This window comes from Limulus polyphemus, unplaced genomic scaffold (genome assembly GCF_000517525.1).
Source record: "Limulus polyphemus unplaced genomic scaffold, Limulus_polyphemus-2.1.2 Scaffold34, whole genome shotgun sequence".
Classification (NCBI taxonomy): Eukaryota; Metazoa; Arthropoda; class Merostomata; order Xiphosura; family Limulidae; genus Limulus; species Limulus polyphemus.
In genome coordinates, this window is record NW_013665644.1 from 1,302,857 (window position 1) to 1,309,473 (window position 6,617).

The 6,617-nt window shown below is 31.1% G+C and overlaps 1 protein-coding gene across 1 annotated transcript in view; it reads right to left on the reverse strand.

Annotated features, from left to right (window-relative positions):
- The window catches only part of LOC106460655 (prominin-like protein), a 110,015-nt gene extending 103,708 nt beyond the window's left edge, over window positions 1–6,307 (reverse strand). The window contains exon 1 of the mRNA XM_022387584.1: window positions 6,224–6,307. The gene's annotated coding sequence lies outside the window, so the exon portion shown is untranslated. The remainder of the gene's footprint in view (window positions 1–6,223) is intronic.
- Between the last annotated feature and the right edge of the window lie 310 nt (window positions 6,308–6,617).

A 6,617-nucleotide genomic window follows, 5' to 3' on the forward strand; every position in this document is an offset into this window, starting at 1 on the left:
AAGCCGTACGGCTTCTACTTTAAAACAGAAATATCACTCTATACGTACATGTTTCGACCTGATCTACGTCATCTTCAGGAGTAATTTACAAGACTATTTTATACTTTCCCCCTTGTCGCATTACTTCATTGTTATTTGCATATGTGATCTCATAAATAAATTAAAACGATTTTATTAAAATATTACAAAAGTTCATTACTCGCTACATAAGGAAAAGGTAAGTAAAAATTCAACTTTGGAATATGCTAATGACCCAGTTATTTGTACCTTCTCCATTTGTCTTTGTTTTTTCATAATCTGTTTCGAACATAACAATGCGCAAGGGAAATGTGAGGAGCCAATCGTTATCACGTACAAGTTTAGCAACCCTGTGTATCCGTTATTCTTGTAAGGGTTTTCTTTCCCAAAACTTGTTCCACGAGTCTCCGTCTCATTAATAGTGGCATATAATTCAAATTTGACGAGGTGTTCCTTCGAACCATTCAAAACAAAAACAAAAAAACGAATACTTGCGTTTATAGTTTTCAACTAAATTTAGCCTACCAAATATGCACTAAACGGTGCATTATTTATCACCGACACTAAGTTACCGTTATAAACTGCATCCTATTTGTAAAATATCAGTCTACTCTCGTCAGAAACAAACTGAAAGATATGACATTTTTAAAACCACATACTTACTTTAACATAAGCAATATTTAAAAAAAAATCTATTTTTCTACCATGGTATTGACATCACTATCGCTACATGACAGCACTCTTCATTTCTTATTTTCATTAACTATTACATCAACGCTGAAAGTGTGAGTAACCATTGACAACTTGCAGTTTCAATCAAACTTGATAGTCGAAAGTGTGGGATTTAATAAAATTTCCGTCCGTTACAAAGTTTAGGAAATTTGAACGCTTTTCAACAAAAATAAATAAAATCACTTCGAAGATGCTTAAACTATCGGTATTTATAAAGATCTATTTCTGAGCTTCGAAATATTTTCCTCTAGTAAACATGGCAATGATCCAAGTTTGGATCCCTGCCAGTATCAACTTTACTGGGTCAGTTTATAAAACATCATGCTATGTATAACACATTAGGACAATTACTATTACAATGTCATAAGAACAACAAATTATAGATATGAGAGTACATGAAGTATTTTAAAAACGATGATATTATTGATTCAGTATAATAACTGGAAGGAAAGTTTAATTTGTTGAACATATCTTATCTAGAAACTCTATTATCTTCAATCTTAAAACAGTTAATGCTAATAATTAATTTCTAGCATTATTCAAACTAATAAGTCGATTATGCGTTTCTTATTTGTTAATCTTTGCCTTCACGAAATCCCAGAAATTCCCTTCGAATAAGATTTTTAAAAATCGTTAACTATACATCATAACTTCGAAAATATATGGCAATAACACACACATACACACAGAGTGTCCATTAAATTAGTTTTAAAAATCTCAAATTTCAGGTTTCCAACGTTGCTTTCCGTACAGTGAGTGTTCACATTGAACTTCTTATCTTGAGTGTTTCAATTCACGATTAATTTACTGCGTTTTTAGTGAAAAGAAATTATTAAAAAATCCTACTAATGCCGTTTGCTTGCAATACATTTACATGCTATAGGAAAACTCTGTTACTGAAGTGTATTGCAATGCTTAATGGTGTCTCTGGGGGGACGTTCAATCTAGCAGAAGATCAATCAAAGGAGATCCTTCATTTGTCAAAATGTCACCAAATCAACGAAGTTCTTCACGTGTGCCAAAGGGAAAAGATTTATACACATTGATCTATTATCTCGTAAACAGATAGGGAAATAACGAACCGAATCAACCGATTATCATAACGAAATTCTTCACGTGTGCCAAAAGGAAAAGATTTATACACATTGATCTATTTACTCGTAAACCGATAGGGAAATAACGAACGTTCACATTTGCTACGTAATTGTAGTTACTACCGAGATATCAGAGAAACAATATCACATTTTATATAAGTACCGAACTGTTTTTCTGAACTTTAATCAATATGTACAGCCACAAAAAGCTATACCATATAATGTCACAATGTAAAATTACCAATACATCTTTACTGCACACACACATAACAAACATTGAAGGTTATCATATGTAAATGACTAATAATAAATATGCACAACTTTGTTGCTGTCAAATTGAGTTATCTGTATTAATTAAGCAGAAAAATTCATTCTAAACTGGTATGTAAATCTATGACAAGCTGTTAAGAAACTTAGAAAATATTTTTAATGGCTTTATTACATACATCATTTACTATTTCCTGAACCAAACACTAATAATTGTATATAATAAGTTAATTTCAAGTGTCTACTGTCAAAAGGTACATTTTTTACATTAATAATCATCACATTTCCAGCTTTTTATTGCAGGTTTTATTTACACATACTTGCCAATTAGTTTTCAAAAGCCTAAAGACTTCTTTCAATTTAATCAGTTAGTAATTTTTGTTCTGATAACACTTTTACAGGAAAGTTGTAACTGCAAAATAATAACAACATCCATATAACTATCCAATAAATATAAAAATATTTATATTAGCAGAACACACCACATCATCAGGCATATTACTCCATATGTTTACATTTACAATACATAAATAACTTTGTCAAAAAACATGTTTGAATCTAAAATTTCAGTCTTAATTTATTATCCCTAATATTCAGGTTTATATTTCTAGTTTTTTTATTCTACCATGTAGAGAGATCAATCGACAATTATTCAAGCTCCAAACAATTTAAGCACCTGAATCAAGTCATTTCTAGTTCTTCTTGCCTTTAATTAAGCTTCTTTTCATTGCTCAAAATTTTAAAAACAGCCTGTCTCCGCACTCTTTCCAACATCTTGATATCTTTTCTACAGTAGAGAAACAAAAGTGCCCACAGTATTCTAAGTGAGCACTCATAAGAACCTTATATAGATCTAATATATTAATCTCACACTTAGGTTCAAAATGTTTACAAGTATATCTCAAATTCTATATAGGTATTCTCTCATTCAAAAAACAGCAGACACTATAAGAAAATCAAGTAAGTCAATCAGACAAACCCATAATAAAACCATGCTGATATTCTTTGCTAAATGCAAGTTTTCCAAATGCTTTCTTAAGTGATTAATGACAATACCTTGTTAACAGCAAAAGTTTAAGCTTCAAGATACATAATTTATGGGTTCCTCCTTGAAGTTTTAATCTTAAGAAATGAGTTGTTTAATGACATATTTGCTGTTAGGTTTAAAATCCTTTTATATATTTGTTGGGTGAGTATACATGTATAAGTGATGGGCAATCATACATGTATAAGTGATGGGCAATCATAAATATTAAAGGATTAAAGTTTTCAAAAGTACTGGTTTCTGAAATTAAGTACTTCTACTCAGTTTATTATACAAGATAGGTTCCATCAGTTCAGAAGCTGCTTTTTAGTACAAACATATATAGTTCACTTACTTTTTATCACAGAAGTTCTCAATAGTTTAGTTTTTAAGGTTTTGGATTTTTGTTGTGGTGGATAAATGGGTAGCTACACTGTATGAGAGGCCTAATGGTATTCTCTTACCTTCAAGCTATGAAATATAATAAATTAAACTAGACTTTAAAAGGGCCAGAATGTTGAAATAATACTAATTAATATCATGAACAACATTTCCCAAATAAAAGACTGAAAAAATTGCTTTCATAACTTGACAGGACTACAGAAGTCATTTTCTTAAGAATACAATACCAAATCTAGTGCACTTCTCTGACCAGATTTGATTAAAAACTTTCAATTACACGTACTTGCGAGTTATCGAGGAGCTTTTAATTTCTTACAGGGAAGCTGTGCTAACTGGAGTAAGCAAGCTCCTCTAAGTTTAACAAACCTCCACTGCAGGTACTCTTAGTCATCTTGTAACTTATGTGAATTAAAAGTTGAACTTCTTTTCATATAAAGCATATGTATTACCTTAGGAACTTGTACGTATGCATAAACATGACATTAAGAATTCATCAATATTTATTTTGAAAAATATCATTACAAAAATCTTTTAAGTATCGTAATGACATATGGTCCAAAAATCAAAAACTATGAATGATGCATTTCTTTCTACATAAACATATAATTACCAGAAGTTAAATGAATGTTATTCAGCTTGTCAGAATATCAATAAACTTTCTGAAATCTCAATCTGTGACTGTTCAAATTGCTGTAAAATATGACTGAATTCTTGCGAAAATGTAACAACGTAAGTGTAAGTAATCATAAAGCACTTATTCTGATTTTTAAAAAAATCAACCCATATTAAATCTGCAAACTTTCCTGAACTGGAGATTGTTAGGCACATGAATTTGGGTATTAAATCTGCAAACCTTCCTGAACTGGAGATTGTTAGGTACATGAATTTGGGTATTAAATCTGCAAACCTTCCTGAACTGGAGATTGTTAGGTACATGAATTTGGGCTGGGGATTATAGTTCAATGTTTGTCTACAATTGCAAGTAATAGAATTATTTGTTTTTTTAGTCATAAACCTGGATCATAAAACCAGTGAGGGCATCAAAGAAGTAGCAGATTAAAAAAAAAAACACTTTTCATGCATTTAAAAAAAAAAAATTATCTCGTTTGCTTCTTCCCTAAACCCATAGTATCTACACACTAAATTAGGAAAAGTATACTTATGTTTTGATGTATGTAAAAAAGTATACTTATAAGTTCAAGAATGTCTAGATGATTGTAAAAAAGTATACTTACAAGTTCAAGAATATCTAGATGATTGTAAAAAAATTTTAAAAACTACATGTAAATACGAAGCACACAAGTTTTTAAATCTTCTTTATTCACTACCTAAACTTAAGTTAGCTTTTGATTAAATGTATATATGCATATACATTTTATAACAAAACAAAAAATGTTTAATATAAATTACCTTCCTTCTTTACCAAAATTCCAAATCATTATAACTACTATCATATGCTTATTTTGAACTACGTACTGGTATCAAACAAGAGCAATCAGAGATTACATACCCTCGCCCCTTCTTTTCGAGATTGCATGCTTTTATCTTGGATAACATCAAATTTCACTTTCAAAAACACGAAATATCCTTCTCAGATCCTGAAAGATCAACGATCCGGATCGGGTTTTGTGGTGTGATGAGCATTCTCAACTTTAATGCGCAATTTGGTACAAATCCGATCACACTTTACAGTTATTAAACGAAAACCGCGAAAATGCCCTATCTTCCCCAATATGAAAAATGCATAAGAGTGAACCAGGATCCGGATTTGGACCAAATTTGAGGAGGACTGTCCTATATTGACTTCCCATCTTGTGTAACATTTCCGTGTACATCGGTCTATTAGTTTTCGATATACGCGCGCGGGAACACAGACAGACAGACAAACACACATGAACGCAAGGGTAAAAACACTTTACTTTTTCTTTACCAACTGATACCGTGTTAATATAAATTTATTACACAATGCTATTTCAAGCAATTAAATAAAGTAAGTACCCCTGGTTCTGATGTAACCACGTACTCGAAAAATTTCAATATGAATCTCTTATTTACAAATCCAAAAGTAATACAGTCATGTGTGCAAGACAATGTAGTCAAGCAAATCACTTCAAAATAACACAGGTTTGAAAAAAAAAAAGAGTTACTTAAAATAAAACTTGCACTGACCTATTAAGTTGAAAAACTAAATAATGCTTCCAAGTATTCCTTCTTTAATGAAGAATACTTACTGGCAGATTCTTATTACAATATTCTTACATCATGGACAAGTCACAAAGAACTGCTAAATTCTCCCTAATCCTAGATACACACAAGTCTGGAAAGTTTGTTTTGCATACTATAAAATGATGATGTACATACTTATGCGAAACATAAAACGAGAGTAAAAGTCACATTTTTATGTGTGTTTGCATAATAATTATAAACTGTAACGTACCAGTACCACTGCTAGTGGTACTAATAGTAATACACTGAACTAGAAACAAAGAAACTGTTAACTTGTAATATATTGTATTTCAAAACACACATGCTACTATCTTAGGTTTAAAAAAATTTTTGGTAAAAAATATTTTTTTACTTTATAATAAAATTCATGTTTCTGGCTTGTAACCATTTGAAACTGCCAGCGATAATGAAATGAAACAGAGAAAGTGAAGGGCAAAGACCTTCAAAAAGAACAACATACCCAAGATCAGCGAAGTACAACATTACAATTATCCTAGCTTCGCGGGCCATCTGACCTGCTACATGTAAACACGTATTACTACTGATGGTTGAAAACATGGAGAAGCGGAGTACGTTTGTCATCTTCATGCGCTAGTAAAAAGTGTTCTCGTCTGTTTCTGCCCAAGCCATTTCACAAAATAATGAGTAGATAGTATTTTATGAAAACTACAATCACCAAACGACAATTGATTATCAAAAATTGTTAGGATAAACATAAAAAACTCACCTTTAAAACTGAAAATAAATATGTAGGTAACCAAGGTCAATCAAACCAGCTGTCAATGGACTTAACCTAACTCAAGGCCTTCCTAGAATTAGCCTGCCATCTAGTGACTATAATTAGTAACATTAAA